The sequence below is a fragment of the Barbus barbus genome, assembly GCF_936440315.1.
Source record: "Barbus barbus genome assembly, chromosome: 1".
Lineage (NCBI taxonomy): Eukaryota > Metazoa > Chordata > Actinopteri > Cypriniformes > Cyprinidae > Barbus > Barbus barbus.
The window spans coordinates 29186962-29208603 of record NC_136729.1 but is presented as its reverse complement, the minus strand read 5'-3'; the positions used below and the strand labels follow the sequence as shown (position 1 = coordinate 29208603).

The 21642-nt window shown below is 39.0% G+C and overlaps 1 protein-coding gene across 4 annotated transcripts in view; it reads right to left on the bottom strand.

Annotated features, from left to right (window-relative positions):
• The window catches only part of LOC306868977 (zinc finger protein 536-like), a 184718-nt gene that overhangs the window by 26204 nt on the left and 136872 nt on the right, over positions 1-21642 (bottom strand). The window lies entirely within an intron of this gene.

Below are 21642 nucleotides of genomic sequence, written 5' to 3'. Positions count from 1 at the left end.
ACCACACAATCTGTCAGAGACTTCAGGTTAACAGAGCACCACAAGCTCAGATAATGGACGGCGCTTCCTCAAATGCACCAAGACGACAGTCTTACAATTCTGTACCACAATTTGTGTGTCTGCATTGTATGGTTCCTTTTAAAAGACTCATGATCTGTTAGTACTTTGTTTTTATTGTTCTGTTTTTCTTTATTCTCCCTTGATTTTGCATCTACTCTATCAATATATTAAATATCATGGGATAGTGTGACACTCCACAGTATGTTCATATTTATACTCCATTACATGGTAAAGACATAAAAGCAGTGTTATAAACAGGTCACTACCAGATTATGATACTTAACCTGGGCTTCAGGTAACACGCTGATAAACTGAGCAAGGAACCTGAGAAGTCTTGAGAACTCGGAGACAAGTGTTTGTTTGTGTCTTTATCGAGTCCGAAATCAAAGCCTTGCCCCAGTTATGTGTCGACCCATGGTATAAACTCACTCTTTACTGTACATCATCACCTGATCTATAGTCACAGTCAGGACCCGCAGAGGTCTCTGCTCTAATAGCTTTTCTTAAAGGTACTATATCAGTCGACAACAGGAGCCAGATAATATTTTTATGTTATCAGTAACACTCCCACGTTTGTTTTCGCAGCCACTCAATGGCCAGAGCTCGGGGATGACAGGAAATGGCAGCGTTTGTTCTGATTTCGACCCCCCTCCCCTTCTACAATACAAGACCAAAGAACGTGGGAGGACCCACAATGCACAATGATCTCTTGTTCAGATTGAAATGCTTTGTGCATTCATCTATAACTGCCCAACACGCAAAGATAACCAGCCAGTCTGATGATCAATAAATAAATAGCAGACAGCATTAAAAAAAAAGAAGAAAAATAGAAAGGGGGAAAATAATGACACAAAGGCAGACAGAGAGATGGAGGATTCTTTGACTTCTATTTGTCTTGTTTTAATAGTGGAAAATAGAGAGGAACAAGAGGGAAATGCTAAAGAATCTTTTCATGAATATGGTGCACTTTAGTTTCCCCTTTCATACTATAGACACAAATTCAATGAGAAAAGCTAATTTAAATATATAAAAATGCCTGCATTCTCCCATTTAAATTGTGATCTTGGCTAAACCTTCCCTTTACCATTTAATATTATAAGAGCCTCATAATTTTAATATGCTATTCAAGCATACAGTATCAGTGTCATGAAAGTCACTGTAAAAAAGTACCTTAAATATTAGCTCATTTTAATTAATAAAAACACACTGAGTGCATTTTTACTATTACAAAAAAAAAAACACAAAATTCCTTAAAATTGTGAAATGCAAGAAGTAACATTTGCACTACTAATTTGTACTATTTTTATGTGATAAAATGGTAAATAATAAAAATTGGTAAATAATATTTTCAAATCCCATATTTATTTTTTTGTTTGTTCTTCCATCCATTAATGCATACATACATTATTTTTGCTACATTATTATTATTATTATTTATTCATTTGTAATAATATAACGTTCATTATGAATGCATTTGTCAAGTTCAGTCATTGAAGTTTGTTAAAAAACAAAAAACAAAGATAATCACAAAAAATATTTTTATGTAATTTTGGGGGAAAATGTAAGTTCTTCATTAACCACAAATAAACATTTGGTTTTAATTTTGTATTTCTATAAAATGTTGATGTTTATTTCATGTTAATTGAAAAAAAACCTGTTTACCTGTTTATACTAGTCCAAATTTTTGTAACATGGTTTTAAAACAAATAAATAAAATAAAATAAAATAATAACCATAATAGCAATACTTCATATAAAATTATTTTTTTAAAAATCAAACACCTCATATAATATTTAGAAATGAAGGTTAGAGAAAAATGAAGGCTAAGCAAATTAGCAAAATAAATCAATAAACAAACAACAACACTTTTTTTTAGGGTAGATTTTGTGCATTAGTCATGAAAGTGCCTAAACAAGAACATAAGTGCTACATGCACTATATAGATTACATTAGTATTGAATTAATTCTCACACTATTGTAAAATGCAAACAAATTTAAGAACTAAATAACTAAATAAACAAAATAATATCCATCATTTATGTCACAATGGATATTTAATCATGTCACCCTTTTCAGTGAAATCAACAATCTTGAGCTCACTCTATGCTACGCTATTCATTTATTTCGGTCAATAAAAGCAGTGGTAGCTGACATAAGGTCTATGATCAGATGCTGGACATCATCCTCTCATGTTAGCTTTGTAGCAGAGATCTTAAGAGCAAACGCAAGAGCATAAGGAGTGAATGTTAAAGCTTATAAAGTGGAGAGATGGAAAGAAAGGTTCACGGTGGGGTTATCACAGCCAGGCAGCACTGGGAACGACGTGGCTGTTTGTGGGTCTCCATGCACACACACACACGAGCACCGCAGAAATGACACTTGCGTATAGCTGTGTATCACAGAGCAAACAGCAGCTCTTTACCTCAAAGTCTGCCAGCCTAGAGAGCGGATCAAACGCAGTGTTTGGGTAAACCATATCGACAGAGTGTCAAGCACAACAGGGGCTGTGAGGAGGGGCACTCTCTGTCTTGCTTTCTTTTTTCTTTCTCTCTCTCCCAGCCTCTGTTTTTCCACAAAGAGTGTGTCAATATCTAATTGCTCTGATGGCTGAAGATGGACGGACAGAAAGGAGCGAGATGGCAATCAAGTAAGTCGGACAGAAGAAAAAGAGCTGTTTTATTACAATTCCATTACGGCTCTTTCAGTATTGTGACATGGATGAAGGAAAACTATTACTCAAGCTGCACACGCTATGAAAAATGAAACTAGTTCTGATATACAAAACTGCTTTGTTCTTGATGAAGATAAACAGTCTGGGTATGTTTGTATTCATTATATAAAGTCCATAGCAAAACCATACCAAAATAACACGTCAAAAATAATCAAAAGGGGGGAAAAAATCTCGCAAAAGCCATTTTAAACAGTGTGTCAGTACTGGACAAATGACTCTGTGGTAACACCCACCACCCTGCCTCCATACACAGGAAGACAAATATTGAACAGGACTCCACACGCATCAAACAACACTGTAGGGCAGGGCAGAGTAGGCCTGGGTCTCGTCTGTAATCACAAATGTCCAAATCCTCTAACAAGGTCCAGAGCTCTGTCCCCCACATCAAACTACGTCTCTGCACACTGGGTTTCCATTACGTTACTCTTTGTGGTGATCAATTAATTCTGTCGGGTGTATATCATTTTTAAAGTGATAAACATTACATCCACGTGAAAGATTAGGATAAAACAACAAATGAAAACAATATTGCATGTACCTGAGAGGTTATCTTGTTGTCCACACTGTCCTCTGCACATCCCTCACTTTAGTTTCAGTCAGTTATATTGAGTAACCTGTAGGGGGAGCTGCTCTTTTATGACTTGGGGGGTGTATTTGTGTAAGACAATAAAAACATTAATTTGCCCTGAAATCATTTCTGACGTAAATGTAAAATGGTGCCCATTGGAACCCAGTAATGAAGCATGCGGCATCTCTGCAGCTTCTAATTTGACTAGTTAAATGACTCCATTACGTGTTTAACAGACAGAGGCAAATCATTTCTGGTCAGTTGAGGCTCACTTAGCCGCGTCACAGGGCTTGGGGAGAAATCGGAAGATAACTGGTCCCGCTTCTTTCCTTTTTTGCACTCTATACTATTGCAGGCCAAAAGTAAGAGGCTGAAAGAAAAGTCCATGTTATGACCTGCACACGTTTCCTCTCATTCTCTCTTATATCTGTACATCTCTCTCTCTCTTTCTCCCCTTCTGTGATGGGGTTTGCATCCCTCTGTTAATTAGGTGTCCAGTGTGCATGATCACAGTCTGTATAGTGAAATACATAAATAGATGGTCATTAGGGAGTGTGTTTTCAGCACATATTGTACATAATGTAGAATCTGTCCTGTAGACTGGGTTAAAAGTTTGACTGGTTAAGACATTACTTTTTAATGCTTTGTGGAAGCAATAATTAATTAAATTAAATAAAAAAATAAAGACAGACAGATAGATAAAGATAAGCACTTTACACAGGATCAGTACTATATTTTATATTCAATAAATGGGCATTTAAAGTAGATGTGTTACGATGAGGAAAAAAAAAGTTAATCCCTTTTAGAAAAATGTTAAGCCTAAGGACTAAGCCTCAAACCATGTCTTATATTAGCTTTTATTTATTTATTTTGAGGTTTACATTTAGAAAGAAAGAAACTATTTCTAAATTAAAATCTAATTAAACCTATTAAATTGAAATTCCTAATTTGTGTTTTACAGTTTTCTAGCAAACTATTAAATAAACATTACAATTAAATGACATTAAAATGTAAATCAACAACAAAACTATATTTCATAGAGTTGAATATTAAACTAAAAATAAAACAAAATATAGGTTTGCAGTTATTGATAAAACTTATAACTGTCAATAAATCAAATAAAATATTAGTTTGATATTTTTTTCTAACAATGACCTGGGTAAGAGGACAAAACCAAACATAATGTGGGACGGTTGGTAATTAAAGTTATTTAATAATTAAATATATATCAAAAAATCTACCACAACAGTTTGAATATAATTATATCTTTTTTTATGATTTTAATTATTTTATAAAGTAGAGAAACCTCACAAGGCAGAAATAAACTGGGCAAAAACACTTGAAGTTTTTAAATCTAGATAGTTTACTTTTAATTTTAGGTTAGGATAATAATCAATATAGTAGTTAAAGTTTAATAGTTTATCTAACATAATAATATAATAATAGTTCTCAAAGGACAAAAGAAAATGGAGTTTGCAGCTTTTTTTTATTTTTCTTCCAAGGGACACTAAAGACCTCAATATTTATAGAAAGTGCCACACATTGAGATTGACACATGCTTTCACATATCATTCATCCATAGAATCTGAAGCCAGTGTGGAGATAGAGGGTTTGAGAATTATCAGACCCACAGGGAACGACACCAATTACTTATAGCAAGTGGCCATTCCACAAACAGACTCATCAGTCTAAAGACACACACTCACAAACACAGGTGGGTAAAGACAGGCACACTTAAGGGATATAGGGCTGATTAGAGCAGGTGCATATGTGTGAGTCAGATGGCCCTCTCACCTCTGGCTTTAAATGGAGTGATTAGGAATGGAAAAAAGAGTTAGTGTGGATGGGCTGATTCCTAGAACACTCTCTCTGCCCTCTGGCGCACTGCACGGAAGGACAGGAACTGAACCCCTCCGCACGTGCAGGAAGCAGGAACATCTCTGCTGATGGACTGAGAGCCAATCACAGACTGGCATCGCTCGAAAGGATCACAGCACATGCTGAAGGATTTCATCATATAATCTGTGAGGTTTAAAGTTTCTCTTTGCATTAAATGATTCAAATTTTACATGAATTAATTATATTGTGTATCTCATTGAAACACAATGGGCTTCTTTCAATGAAGTACTCAACAGGAAAAAGAAAGGTCACTCAAAAATGAAAATTATGTCTGCTGTATAATTTAAATTATTAAAGTGGTTTTTCTCAGTGGTTTTTGTCCATACAATGAAAGTCAGGGTCTAGACCCCATCTGGAAAAAAAAAAAACAGCTGAAACATTCTTCAAAATATCTTATTTAGTGTTCCACAGAATAAAGACACTCATACAGTGTGGGAATGACATAAATGATGACACAAACTTCATTTTTTGAGTGAACTAGCTTTTTTTTTTTTTTAAGTGCATGCCCCAGCTGTTCCTGCACAGGTCAGTGTGTGCATGCAGGGTCCAAAGTCTTACACTCTAATAGAATAGGTAATTATGCAGTCTGATCTCACAGACGAGGGATTTAAGAACTAAGTGTACTATGTGACACATGTCTGGGATTATAAATAGTCATAACTGGATGGACAGATGGACAGGCCCGAGATAATGCCATCAGATGCCATAATAATCTGCGCTGTGGGCTTCTTAAAGTACAAGCAAACCACAATGACCACAAAAAGAACTCAGTAAATGTCTCCGTACAGTAAGTTCCTCTATCTACTCCGTGCCGGTCTCACAGCAGATGTCAAACGCTGGTAAAATGCAACGGCGCGAGATCCTGAAGAGCAAAGCTCTCTTTATCCCTTTAGCGTCCGTGGCTCGACTCTTTGTAGTGCGACTGAAGTGCAGTGAAGTGGACTGTTTTCACCCCCCTTCCCAAACGTCCAAGTCCTAACAACCCCCCACCCCCCCATGTCTGATTGTTGATCCTCCTGAAGAGGACAGATCAAATATTCCACTCCAGTCTGCGAGCGGGGCATAGATATGATTGGGGTTGACGGACGGGGCCCCGAGTTTGAAGTCTTAACAGACAGTGCGACTTTGATATCTGTACTCGGCGCGTATCACCAAAGACACAGGGAATGAATGAGAGTGAGGGGGAACTGAGAGAGAGGCAATGAACAAAAGCATCTGTGGAGTGGTCAGGGCCAGCGGCAGCATGTGTCAGAGGCTTTTTGAAGTTTAACCCCCTTCCTCTCTCTTCTCCTCCTCCACCTCCTCCTCCCCGTATTCCTCCCCCCCAAAGGCCCCTCTTCTCCCTCACACTTCCTGCTTTCTGGGAGAGCCCAGTGGCGACACATATACACGCATACACACCAACAGCCTCATCCAACCAATAACCAGCCCCTTGACTCGCATTCGCAAGACAGTTTCGCTTCAAATAAAGGCAGGAAACTGCCGTTTATTTGCTAAAAATGAAACGTGTTAAATTGTTCGGATTGAAATATGAATGAAAATATTATATCGAACACATGTTGAGGAAACAACATGTGTTCCACACCAAGAACGATAACTATAAAGATAATTATAACAATATTAGCATCCAGACCAATGAACGATAATGTTCTGTTTATTATAAACACTCTCTGCAAATATGTAATCTGCCACTTGCTTGAGCTCTTTAAAATCAGGTGGATTCTGATTGGGTGTCAATGATTTGCATTCGTCAGCTGGAATAACATAAAAATGATTTCAACAATTGGCATTATAGAGTGGACTATTCTCATACTCCCACTATTCTCTTGGTGTGAATGGGCCTTAATTCACAATTACAGTACCGCCAGGAAGTCTTTCTGATGGCCTGCGAGCGAAAACTGAAATCCGAAAGCAGCAAAGTTCATCTAATAAGAGGAAAAGAGAAAAACGTGTGCAATCATCTTTTTCTTAACTTGTGTTTCCGCAGATTCAAAGCGCTGAGTTTTAGCATAAACAGCAGGCAGGAAAAGTGGGTTTTTAAAAACTCTGTCTTCCTGGGATTGAGCGTTCGGAGCAGAGGGATGAAGAAAAGACTAAACAGATGTCACAGCTTGGCGGGAACGAGGGAGTTAAATAGCTTTATTTTTTTCCTCCCTCTTTTTAAATGTCTCACGTATAAACAGATTTTGTTGCTTCTTAAAGTGGGCTCAAAATTAAAGCGTATCGTTTTACACACATATTGCATGCATATTAGTGAGCCCCAGCTGCCCGTGTCCTGTTCTTAAGAGCCATATGATTGAGTTAGGGGCCCGGGTTTCAGATAAGATTTAAGCCTGCTCTCCCTGTGCGCTCCCCCTCTGCATTTTACTGCTAACTTATTAAATGGAGAGAAATGACATTATTTTTCTGAGTGTATGTGTAATTATTGTCACACACCTGTGACTCCTGCCATAGACGACAAGAGGAGGAGAGGAAGGAAGAGACGGCGGCGAGGGGAGAGATGTCGCTCGGAGCAGCGGGAGCTCTGGGTTTTTTCCTTTAAATGGTGGGTGAGAGAAAAAACAGCGAGCTTGTTAATCACCGAATCTCTGTCGTGGGGAGAACAAGGATATTCTAACAACTTGAACGGCAGATATCATTGTGAATTTGATCTGAAATTAAGTGTCCTTTCATATTGTTTCCTTCAGACAATAACATTCTACATGTAGTCTGAAGTTTATGGAAAAGTTTCCCTTTTTTGTCTGCCAAACAGGCTTTCTTTCCACATACCACCAACAAACTGTTCTGTGTTGGCAGTTCGAGATGGCGAACAAAACGTCTCATCTGAAATTCTGATGCATGCGCCAAGCACACGTTTGTTCTTTTCTTTTCTTTCTTTGGTTCTTTTTTTTTTTTTTTTGAGGGGACCACCCCGTGGAAGGCAAGATGTGAAATACGGCTCTGAAGACAAAGGAAATTACCTATTAGAGAGGGAGCAATGATCTTCTTTTGCCCCGACTCCAAAAAGTGACTCAGAATGTTGTAATTGTTTACCTTTGACACTGACCGTAATTCTTCTCCGCTCCGCCGTAACAGAATATTTCAGCGTCGCTTTTCAAAAGCTCTCCTTCTCGCTCTCTCGCCGCACCGGCGATGCATCAAATGTCATCGAATCACTCGGTTTAACGTATTTCTTTTCAACACCCGCTCTTTGCTTCACAGGAGGAAGGGCCGAGCGAGTGAGAAAACGACAAGAAAAGCAGCAGATCGGCTTGTTTAAGATATCCCGGCATTGTTCGCTGTCAACTAGGCCCTTAAAATGTGACCTCCGCTCCGTCTGCGACTTGTGCAAATACATCGGGTGCCACTCAAAGCCTTTTATTCTGACGCTTTTGAAAGGGCTGTTGATAAAAGCTAAGCACGTCAGGAGGTTTTACACTGTCAGTCTCGCTTTCCTGTGCTGATCTAAAAGCATGGAAATATCAGCGTTTTTTGGTGTAATGTTTTAATAGAAAACAGATGGCCGCAGATGTAGGGCTGCACAGAGCTGGGTGACATGTCTTTAATATTTTAGAGTGGTCTTGCTGTAAATGTAGAAGCAGCTGTTTCCTCCCCGTTGTAAATTTGGAGTTTTTAATTTGTGATTGACAGCTATTGGATTTGCTGTAAATTACAAAATGAATATGGAAGCGATGGAACCGATGGCCAGGAAGGGGGGAGGAGGGGGCATTTGACGCCGTTCACGGATGAATAGATTTATGTGCACCGAAATGTGAGGTATTTACGCTCTCTCTCTCTCTCCTCGGTCTGATACCGCTCAAGAACGCCGCTATATACGCTGCTGATATTTAAATGTACATGAATATTAAAATATAAGTGCGGGTGGAGAGGATGCGAACCTGGGGGGGGGATGTGTCACTCGCACGGGGCGGCTGGTAACAGAGTTCTATTTCCATGTGTTTGTTTAGCTGCTGTTCGTTTAGTTTTAATGTCAACCGAGAGTACAGCTCCCTTGACGCTTATGGTAGAGGTGATTGTCATCAATTCGCATCTTGGCATTTAAACCACCTGCTTCAAATATGCGTATTTGAAATGCAAATAAACTGCATATGCCCAGACAAATTAAAAAACATGGTGAGTAAACACTTTTGAAGTCATAACTTTCTCTCTCTTTTTTTCATCAGGGACTTGCACTGTCAAATGTTCTTTTACTTGAGAAGGCAACGCCAGACAGATAATGCCTCTCAGAGCAAACCTGCATAATACTAACTGATTATATATTTATTTATGGTTTTGTTCACAAGGCATAGAGAGCGGTTATGTTTTTATCTCGGCCTCAGCTTGATTCTTCTGCCTCTGGAGTGTTTTCGATTAACAGTTTCTGTCTCTTTTTTTTGTCCTTCTGAAAAACAAATGCATTATATTTTCTCTCCTTATTTTCCACCTCTCTCTTCTTCATCGCCTGACACTACCGTTATTCAAACATCAATAGCTATACGTCTTCTTTAGCACTGACTCTTACTTTCATATTGATATTTATATGTGATCATTACTTTTCTTCTCCAGGCTTTGTTTCCGAGTGTCAGCTCTAAGGTGCAATATCCAATAGTGCATTCAGAGCAAAACACAGAGCAAATATGCCGCATCAGGCTGGATACCTTTATAATGAACCCGGTACATAATTCTTCTTAAGGTGTCAATTGAAACATGATCATGTTGCACATCTATTTTTTTCTTTCTATCTGCTTCATCTGTTTCTGTCCAGGCCGTGTGAGAGGATACTACGATAAAGATGAGTTTTTAATCAGGCAGATGGCTGACACGCTAAACACTCTTCCTGTATGTGTGTAATCATTGCCATCACTCTCATTAATCATCATCATCATCATTCTGGTCATCATCATCTTCAACATGTTTTAGATGAAACAGAAACACATTCACAATGACAATCTGTGCTTCAGCAGTGCATTATTTTCCGTCCACGAAAAGAACAAGGTGGGAAAAAAACAAAACCCCACTCAAACTTCTGCAGCACTGCTTCCCAGCATCTCCCTGTTCTCCCGGTTTTGATAAAAGTTGCTGAATGTTGTTTCTCAAATTAACGAGCAGCCGTTTCATTTTGTCAGATGAAAAATTTGAAGTAAACAGGGAGAGAAGACGAACATGAAACGCCTTCATTAGCGTTAAGGACCCCCTTCTAAAACGCACTCAAACGCCGAGTTCACTTGCCACACCTCGTTGAGTATCGATTGTGCCGCCGATCGGGCTCTCAGGAAAGTACCTGTCATCCGTTTGACGAGCAGTTGTCAAGCATGCACAGTGGCCCGTGCACCACCAACGCCGCCACCGCTAACGTTCACGCACCTGTCAAACGCAGGCAGGCAGAGCCCCTGATGAGGTGTTACCTAATTGTGTTTTAGAAAGCGATGACACCTCATCTCTACCTCTCTCTCGCTCCACTATGATATGTCTCTTAATGCAATTAGGCATAATGAAAAACTAGAAATGGTGAACACTGGAGGGCTGCTGGAACTGATGCAGGGTGGGGAGGGGGGTTGGACTTCCTGCGGAGAGCAGGCATTCAAATGAGAACATAATAGGAACATCAGAACAAGAGCAGTATTTTCTGTGAGATGACAACAACATTAAAATTCCAGGTAATTAAAAACATACTCTGTGTTTTGTCAAAGTGGCCGTCATTGTTGAAGTTGAAGCCTCTCCCCCCACCTTACCGATTTCGGCATAAATACGAATAATGATCTTGGGAAGAGAAAAACTAAGACGACGGTCACAGAAAAGCAGGAGAACAACATCAACAACAGGAAAAAAAAAAAATCAATCAAAGTATTAGACTGAAAAGTTGTTCTGTTCTCAAGGACATCGAGTTCTCGGGCATTCTGTTGGAGCTGTCCAGTAGAAAAAAATGAGACATAACTTGGATGAGACTCCAGCGAGAGGGGAGGGAGAACGGAGGGGGGGGGAGGAAAGAGACACAGAAATAAACCCAACTCCCATCTGATGACCAGCTTGTCTATAATACTGAATCCCTGCGCCGTGCCAAGATGCAGAAACAGGATAAGTCCAGATCGGAGAGATCTGAACCTGTCTCGGGCCTGTGCGAGAGCGGCGACAACTTTCAAGCATGAACGAAACGCTGTTTCACCTGCTTAACAGTCCTTTTCGTAAGCCGATAAGAGATTTAAGCGTAAAATCGAGTGAGGGAAAGAGAGGGGAAAAAAAAAACATGATACATGCATTCATCTTATCGTTTTCTCATCCCAAAAAATTACAGGCCAGATGATGTGGCCATCTTGAGATCGTTTGTCAACTGTCAGCCTGGGTTGACCTTGCAAAAAAAAAAAAAAAAAAATACAAACAGGGAAGTGGCTGATATCATCTTTACCGAAAAAAAGGGAGAACGAGGGGAGAGAAAGAACCGTTGTTTTTGATAATAAAGAGACATTTTGCCTTCCATTTGAAGCGCCAGTTAAAAGCGCAACCAACATGGAAATCCATTACGAAACGCTACTTAAAAAGTGTGACCAATCCTTGTGCAGTCAATTAAGGACTGGAGACAGACTATGAGGTTTGTCGGTTAGGGTCTGGCGCATTCTGATCAGTCAGGATTTAACGATGAGGAGGAGCGATTTGGTTAGTTTTTTATTGTTTTTTTTTCATCCCTTGTTTTTTCCACGGGGAAGGATACATAGATAGACGGATGACATGGATGAGAGGGGGCAGCCAAGTTCATCTTATCTGTTTTCTTTCTCTCTCTCTCTCTCTGTCTTTCCATTTACAGAAGCATTAATGTGCACAGCTATGTGCTCATCCATTGTTCTGAGTTTTACAGCATGAAGAATGTGTTTGTGGAGCGGAGATTGTCAAAAAAAACCCCAAAAAGCTGTGTTCTTAAACTGAGTGCAGAAAAAAGACACAATATGTAATCTAAACTGTGCAAATAGAATGATTGGCTGGAATAACTGGGGATGAGGTTTCATATTAAAAAAGATTTATCTTAAAGTATGGTGCTAATCCTCAGATTAATCCCCCCTCCAATTTATTTGTATTTTTTTGCATGCTGGCTTTCATAAAACCTATAACCCATAAAGTTCTTACATTTTCTGGAAACAGGCACGCTAGGCCTGATTTTACAAGAATTGCTGCCCAATGAATCATGCCGAGAATTCATCCTCTAGTGGTGTGCGACTCCAGAACTGATAATTAAACAACAAAACAAGTTTTTCAAAAGGAAGTGCAAAGAAACAAAGAACTTGTTACATAAATGCAGGGAATTTCGTTCACTAATCAAAAGAAAGAATAATGGCAGTTATCACGGATAAATGCAAGAATTGTTTTCAAAACTGCTGGAGCAAAATGTTTAATAAAATGTATTAATATGAATAATTATTATCATTGTCTTTCCTCTTTGTGTTCTATATAATTTGTAAATCAGTGTTCTTTGCTTCAGTGGAAACTCATCACATTAGAACTGCCTGTAAACTGCTGTTAGGCTGAAACATATGGGTGCATGCAATCGTTAGCCCACTTCATAAATATTTCATTCATATTTCCTGTTTGTGTGCGTGGAGCTGTGTGACTGAAAGCCTATGCATGTGTGTGTGTATGTGTCCGTGACTCTCTCGATCCCTCGCTCTGCTTTTTTTTTTCTTTCTGTGTATAATTAAATCTCAGCAGATTTCCTTTGAAACTGCTAATCATACCAGTAAATCAAGGCTGAGATTTATCTTGATGAAGGAATAGAAAATAACTTCTGAAAGTAACAGAAACACCACTCGAGAACAAACCGAAGCAGGCAAAAGGTGAGCTTGATTTCAGACTTTGCCTCGTAACTGTCATCAGCCATCATTCAGCCTCAAACGCACTCGAATCGCAATATTCTCCACGCAGACAGTGTGTTATAGTGTGCGAGAGAGAGCTAAAATGGGATCACAGGCCACTTATTGAGTTCTGACGGACACAAAAGGCCTACTGTTGCAGACAGCTAAAGCTGAGGCAGTTACTGTACCTTTCAAAACTAATATGTAACCATATCTGTTTTAAAAGGACGATTCATATTACTGTGAATGCAGTAGGAAAGTTGTTCCCATCTCCCAAGCCCTAGGAAACTCGAGTCCCGACCTAATGGCCCTCAATTGGAAGGTGGCCTTTTGTGGAAGGGGCATTGCATTTGTAGAAAAAATGAAAGATGAAATTTTTCCAGTGATGTAAAACATCTTCAGCTTTTTTTGACAGCACAATGGCACTTACTGTGCTTTATGTTCGCAGTGGCGACACAAAGGTCATTCCGTATATGACTCAGCGGACAAGGACAGCACTGAATGAAAATTAGGTTATATGTGATCAACCAAGTTATTAATCTGATTAAAATGGATTCTCTTTGCTTCCTATTTAGCAAGGCTTGGGAGAGAGAGAGAGAGAGAGAGAGACGAGGGGGGAGGAAGGGAAACAATAGAATATTCTGTTTATTTATCCACTGAAAAGTGGCAGCGCAAAATAGCGTAAATTTGTTAACGCAAAAGACAACATCAGTGGCGAGGAATGTGCATTTTTACTTTCCACATGCATCGGTGTCCTTGCGCTGCCGCCTCATCCAGGTAACCTTTCTAATCCTGATTAAATTACTGCAATTAGAACAGCAGCTCTCCTACCTCCCCCCATATTTCCCTAATAAACAATACGCCATCTTAAATCCATTCGATGGGATTTGCATGGAACAATGCTCGAGCTCGTGCAATTTATTTCCATCTCTACAGAGGAATTAAGTGCATTTTTTAACAGCTAATGGTATAATGTGGGCTTATCTCTCATGCAATGCTTTTCTTTTATGTCGCTCCTCCACTCCCTCTATTTGCAGGAACTTTGCTTCCACCCTGTTTATTTGAAGTCTAAATCAAATGTGGCTTATTGGACCGGCTCGTCTTTCACGCAGCAACTAGAAGTACGTGGAAGATTCCGACAGATTCGTCTGTAATTGCTACACGACCTCTCAAAACACACCCCTGTTGCCTCTGCCTCAGCCAGACTGTGTTTTCTGTATTTGTTTTATTAACTTTAGTGCGTTGTTTGCCATTGATGTGGAATAAAGGAGCAAATAAAAGTTGACATACTTGTGCTTTTTTCTTTTTTTAACTCCAGCGCCTGCCAGCCGGAGTCGGGGCATATTCTCTCATTACGTTTGGAGTGTATGTCATACGCTGTGTGTAAGCATGATCATTATATTGTGTGTGTCAGGTGTGCCCTTGCGCAGGCAGGAAGTGTTGTTCTGCCGGTACAATCCCTCTGAGAGCAGATCGTCACATCTGAGGGCACCTGGGGAACGCAAGCAGCTCAGCTACGAGGAATACCTCCAATTGAACAAAGTCGGAGAAACAAAACAAAACAAAAACAAAGAAATAAGATCAAATATGTGAGGGGAGAAAAAAAACCTCTGGGTCTAGGAGCAAATCTATTAAGTATTAGCTTAAGGGTTTCTGTCATTAAATGCAAACTATAGTGGGCTACGGGGGAATAAAAATAACGGAAGCATGCCGTGATTACTGCGCCAGTGAGAACACTTCATATTCTCCTCTCCCAAGGTTTTCTCTAACAAGATCTTTCTTTCCGTCTAATATTATGAATAGCATAATTGTTTTGCTGTCATTAGCATTGAATATTTCTCTTTCTTTGTTGTCATATTGGAACCCGATCCTTTATTCAGCGACCACTCTCTCTTTTTCTCCCCGCTGGAAACGGCGAAGCCTACTGTACTGAACGTCAGCAAGGTACGAGACAGGAGTGAAAGAGAGTGAAATTACGAGGCCTTTCAAAAGCTTTCAGCTCAGCCAAAGTTGATATCGGAGTAAATTAGCGTCAGGGAAAATATTTTTAGAGATTGCACAGCTGCTGGAGGAGAGCAACAGGTACCATCCAATGGGCTTGACAACAGCTTTTACAATTAATTGCTCTTTGAAAGCAGAATTTGCGTCGCTGAGTGACAAGGCGCTAATTCACCTAGGTTGAAGTTAAAATGGTAATATTGAACATGTGAAATAGCACCTCGCCTTCACCCGACGAGCCTTCATCACACTCCGCACAATGGAATGAGTGGAGATGCACCAACACTATCTGTCACCTCAGAGACTTCCAAGGAGAGCGAAAGAGAGCGAGCAGTCTTTCATTACGTGAGCGCTTCCCTCCGGCAGTGTGCTCTGAGACGGAGAAGCGTGGGACAAGGCTCAGAGAAAGAGTCTGATGTGTCGTGTCAAGAGTCTACCTTTACTCTGTAATAAGACTGTTTGACAGCTCTTAAATGTACCACAACAGTGCTCTCGGAGGCTGACAGCATTTAAACTCCCAGTGACAGGTTAAACATCATCTGTCAGAGATGAATGATTTGTCTTTTACAAATCAGTCGTACGTAACATCCCGGTTTGTCGCAGGTTCTCTGGCCCCGACTTCCACAGTACAGAGCTCAAGATTACGGAGGGCCTCAGCGTTCCCGGGGGAGGGATTAAGTGTGCATAAAACACGGACCGGGCGACCCTCGGGCCAAACGCATCATCAGAGTGTGACGGGATCTCCCGCCTCTCCGCAGTCGCCCGAACGCAGGGGCTGCGTGGATGCTAGCAGACTAACACGAGCCATATTACTGTTAATTAGCCACCTGATGAGGACAGCATTACTGGCAATTACCAAGTTTCATCCCCGCACCGCTTTTTGAGTGTGCAGATCTCTTTTTACCGAAAGGGAGATGAAAGTCAGGGGCAAATAGGGAGCGGAAAAAGGGAAATCAAGAGATGTTTTGTCTGTTCTGTGTTATATTCTCTCTCATTCGTGCTCGGCGTCTCTAATAGTTCTAACTGATAATTACTTAGTAGTAATTGCTATGTGGTAAACGAGCTTGTCATTGAGGTGACATGCAGTCGTGTGTTTGTGTGTGGAGTAAATTGTGTTTCCAAGAAAAATATTTCATGAATTCGAAAACTGCACCCTGTATGGCAGCGGTTCTTAACTGGTGGGTCGCAGGTCTGTTCTGACTGGGTCATGGGCAGTACAGATTTGTATTATTTATTTATTTTTTTAAACAAAATTAAGTAAAAACATAAAACAATATTATATTTTTATAAAATGTAATTTATTTAAAATCAGATTTGTTTTATTCTTTTAATAAAATCACAAAATAATTTATAGCATACACATAATAATCATAATTATTAATTGATATTTATTATAAATGGTATATTATTATTAAATAATTATAATTATTATTATTATTACATTGTGAATGTAAATAATCATGAATTTAATGATCATAAACTATATGGCAGTAGCTCTAAATGGTGGGTCGAGACCCAAAAATAGGTCGCAAGTCTGTTCTGATTCAGTCATTGTCAGTAGAGAGAGAGAGAGAGAGAGGAAGTCCTTTTCAAATTTTATGGCACTACCAAATGCAGAAAAATAAAGTCACATTTTAGGGGAAAATCCCAAAATGATCACAACAGCAGCAAGATATGTATCAGCCTGTCACAAACTAAGACTGTCAGAAAGTGGACAAAACTGAAGCAAGATCATTTCTTGCAAGTTGTACAAAGATGTTTTTTTTTTTTTTTTTAAGCAATGTCTTAAATATTTTTCTTGTTTGTGGAAAAAAAGAAAGAAAGAATGCATGTACTGTTTTATGTATTATACAATCGTTTGTTCCTTAATCATGTAATGGACAATGCTTTGGCAAAACTGTGCAAGTCATGCCAATAAAGCTCATATGAATTTGAAAACTTGAATTTGAGAGAGAGAGAGAGAGAGAGAGAGAGATTTAATTCATAGCTCTTTCTGTATTATCTATTACTATCATATTAAATTACATTACAGATGTATACTTATTTAAATATATGATTTTAGAATAAAACATCTATATTATAATTTAAAAATATAATAACAATAATAATAATAATAATATCTAAACATTATATTTAAAGTTTTGTCACTTGTTGTCCATTGATGACAACCGCTGATTTATGCTATTTGAAGTCTACTGAAATATATACTTACATTTTGTGGGAAATAAGAGCAAAGGAATATTACAATGAACAAGAAAGATCTGATCTATACTAAACGTTACTACTTGGAAGTGTGATGTGTGTGCAAGCATGTGAGGACGTGTCATCATGTTCCTCGGTATGAAAGGAAAGTCACAAGTCGCGTCTGTTCCTTTACATCTGTGGGTTCACTGTACGCACTGCAGGCACCATATGTTTTTTAATTATCATAATAGAACCTGGTCAGAGAACAACACACACTCACACGAGCACTTTATTACCGCACTCACTGGAGAAAAACATATTGAGAAAAAGAGAAAGAGTGAGAGGTACAGAGGCATATAAAGTTAGAAGAAGTTAGAGAGGGGGGAAAGATGGGAAAGATGAACTTAAGGCTGACAGGAAGACAGGAAGTAGTGCGCTCTTTCTGACCCGCACCAGACTGGGGTCAAGACCCGCCCAAGAGAGGGTCTGATCCTACACCCTCCTGACAGTGATAATTGGCCACTGGTGACTAAACACCATTTACATTTAACTACCCACTCCTGTCTGCTGGGCAAGATACACGCTAACATGCACACACACAGGCTAGCAGACAGGCGCTAAAATGAAACAAGTAAAAATACTGGGAATTCACAGTATTTCACACATCTACTTTAACTGCAGCGTTTATAAAGTCCTTTTTTTACTCAGTTTGTAAGTCTGCCATGACATATAAGGAGGACACATTGTAAATTGATAAACCCAAAGGGATTTGCATAGAAGAAGAAAAGGAAAGACATAAACCAATCCTCCTAAGCATACATCTCTTTTCTGACTTACAGTTATTCACTCAGTCCCTATTTCCTTCTATCTGTCTTTGTCTCCAATCATCTGTCATTCTCACTGAGTGGTTTGGAGTGAATGGGGACAGGGTTCACTGCTTTTCCACCAGGGGGTGTCATGGCCTTATGAACTAGGATGGTTGGGGTGAGCAGCCCCCTCTTTCAGCAGTCCTTCAAGTCTGATCTCTCTATACGTACATCATCTCTCGCTTTTTTTTCTGTCCATCTCTCTTTCTCTGCCCGTGGCTTGAGGAATGTCTTGACTGTGTGGCAAAACTGGATTGTGTGTGGTGGCTGGACGGCTCTTAGCGGTAAACATCTGAAACCTGGGCTCCTAAGCACCATCTAGGGCCTCAGACACTCACACAGAAGCTCACTTTATACTATTAAGCAGGGTATGAAAATTCACACACTTTAGACAGGCCGGGTAACTGTGCTCTGTACTACAAGCATGCGCTCGCAACTGCTCCTGTGAGAAATCTAAATGTGGCCATTTTTCACGACGGCTAATGGAGACAGGGCGGGTGAATCAAGATAACTGTTTACACTGCAAGCTACGACGACCACGACAATGAAAACAACAACAAAAACAAAACGGGGTGAGGGTAGAGAGTGTGCGAAAAAAGCTCGGTGAGAGTGATGGCGGCAGACGGAAAGGACACTAATAATCTCATTTCTCTCGTTCATCCTTTTTTTTCTTTGCTGTAAGTGGTGCTTCACAATAAATGAAAGCACTTTTTCTGGTGGCACGTTTCGATTCTTATAGCGCACCAGCAAACATTTAAAAAATGTTGAAGGCTACGTTTTTACTGTCTGCTGGCCATAACACTATTTCGCACAGGTGCCGCTGATAACCAGGACTGATGTGTGGTTATTATAACACTCGTAGCTTGTGATGATACCTTGTTAAATTAAGGGAAAGACAAAGAGGAGCAAAATAAAGACAGACAAAGAACACAATGCTCGAGACATGTGCAATGTATAGATGAAGATATGCCACTAACAGACCTAGTATTGATTATATGATACACTTACACAATGGCTGCCTTGCACAATGGAACAAGGCCATTAAGCAATGTGAACAATTCAAAGCTAATCCACTAGACTACACACAGTCTGAGGTGACTGATAGAACTTGGCGCTAAATCGTAGATATACTTCATGATTAATATGTGCTATGCTGTGTTTCAGGCCTTTTTTTCAACAAATTACGATATATTAATCTTAACGCTGATATGAGTAGATTTCCAACTAATTTCAGTAGGCTATTGAAGAAATAGCTTTTTAGTTTTAGCTTTCTGGTATTTGTTGTGATTGAAGGAAAATGTGCATTGTGTTTAAAATATGGGAGAGGGTTGAACTACAATATGAATGTAAGATACTTGACATGCAAGAGAGAGTAAATGTGTTTGTGTGTCTTACAAAAGCGGTATAATAATGAGGGTGTCACTTTAAAATGACTCTCGTTCATTCCATCCCGGATGTCAAGGCATACCATATTCAGCTGAGATTTCTAAATATTAATGATGTATGCACTATTTGCATACAAACCTAATGCCAAGCCACTTCAGATAATCATATTTTGCCCTGAATTAAATTTTCAGAGGGATTTTTGATTCATCTATGCCCAGCCCCAAGGAATTGTGTAGAACGTGTTTCACTCAATTTTGTACAAGAGGCCCAAGCTCAAAAGACTCGAGATCAGTTAGTTCCACCTGTATGGTATTTTTACATCTATTTGGGTTTGAAACTGAAAAAAAGTGCTTGTGCTGTTTTTGTATTTTTAAGTCAATTTCTATAGGCTATATGCACAACACCGGTGAGGTGTGAATTGTGAATGTCCACATACTGTAATACAGAAGAGATGGGTGAATGCACAAAATGCATAAAACAAAAATCATATTCTTAACAACTGTACCTGTCTTGTTTTCCAGTAAAAATATCTAAACATCCTTAAAACAATATTTCCTGATTTTTTTGCGTTTCCAAAGCATGCATGTTCCAAGCAAAAAAGTGAAAAAGAAAAATCTGCCAGATCTATTATATTATATTATATATATATATTTTTGTTTTTGTTCTGTTTTTTTACGTATACATACATAAATTTTAATGGAAAACAACACAAAAAATAGTAGTTAAGAATGCATTTTAGTAGAGTACCTTCCTCGGGCGTCGAAATCTCTATCACACACGCACACAATGTATGTAGAACAGGTTCAGCGGTAATACTAACACATTCCCTTCAGAATAGAAAGAATTAACTGTCTGTTGAGCTCTGCTTGTGGTCATTCAATGGTTTTACTGTATGTATTACTCAAACATGCCCACACACTGTCACAGCGTATACAGAGGCACTCGGCTACCCGTCAGCATCCACCAGAAACAAACTGATGGAGTCATGCTTTAAAAATGCCAAACAAAAAACTTTTGTTCTGTAGACAAAGCCTTATCTCTAAAGGTCAGTCCCTCTTCACAGCAGCAGGAGAGGAGGACGTCACAAGGGCACTTTTCAAATGTCTTTGATTAAAGAAGGATATTACAATACGATACATTCACTACGATGACAAAAAACTAGCATTCATTGTCAGCCAAGTGAATGACCTCCTCTAAATATTAAAAATGCAACAGGTTCCTCCTCCATGACAGACATATTTTCCATAATTGAAAGGTCAAAAGCACCATAAATTGTTAATGTAAACCGTTTTGAAGGGGGAAAGTGAAACACATGGAAGTCTTGAGACTTCACTTTTCTCTCTCTATTGTCTCCCTTGTATGAAAGATGGTGTAAAAACTAACAGACTATGGCGTTCCTTTCTTTTGTAAATTCAAACTATCATGGTGGAAACATGCTTAATTCTTTAACACAGCTACACAAATATTTGTTCATCTCTTTGACTTTTCATGTTTTTCCAAGGTTATAACTAGAGAGTTAGCCTTTTTTTTCTTTCTTTCCTTTTCTTTTCTCCAGATAACTGACTCACATTGTCGACTAGTTCAGCTGACGTGAGTGTTCGTTGTTGACTCGCTTGTAGTCAACATTACGGTAAAACAGAGATCCAAATGTCACTGGACAAAAAATATCAGATGTAGTAGCCTACCTATAGACACCCTATATTGAAATAACAACTTAAACTAAAATGACTATTACTAAAATAACTAACTAACACCTATACAGACTTTGTGTCATCCAAATCACTGTTGATAAATTAGTGGTTACTAATCAAGCACAATACACAACAACTAAACTGGATTGAATGAGCAATTTGCTAGTTACAATTTAAAGGAACAATAAGTATTAAGATTTGTGAGAATGAAGCAGCTTAATAAAACATGTCTGTTAAAAATACTTGCAGTTCCAGTTTAACCCCCCTGGTTAATCCTACACCTATTTGCAGTAAGATTGTTTTACTGGGAGCAAAAAAAAAAAAAAAGTCTGCCTTGCTTCTCTGTGTTTGCAGAGTACAAGTAATAACACCAATGTAAAGCACCAAGCTAAGAACATCTGTCTCAACTCCAGAATTGAAAATTAGTTGTCTCCTTAATGAA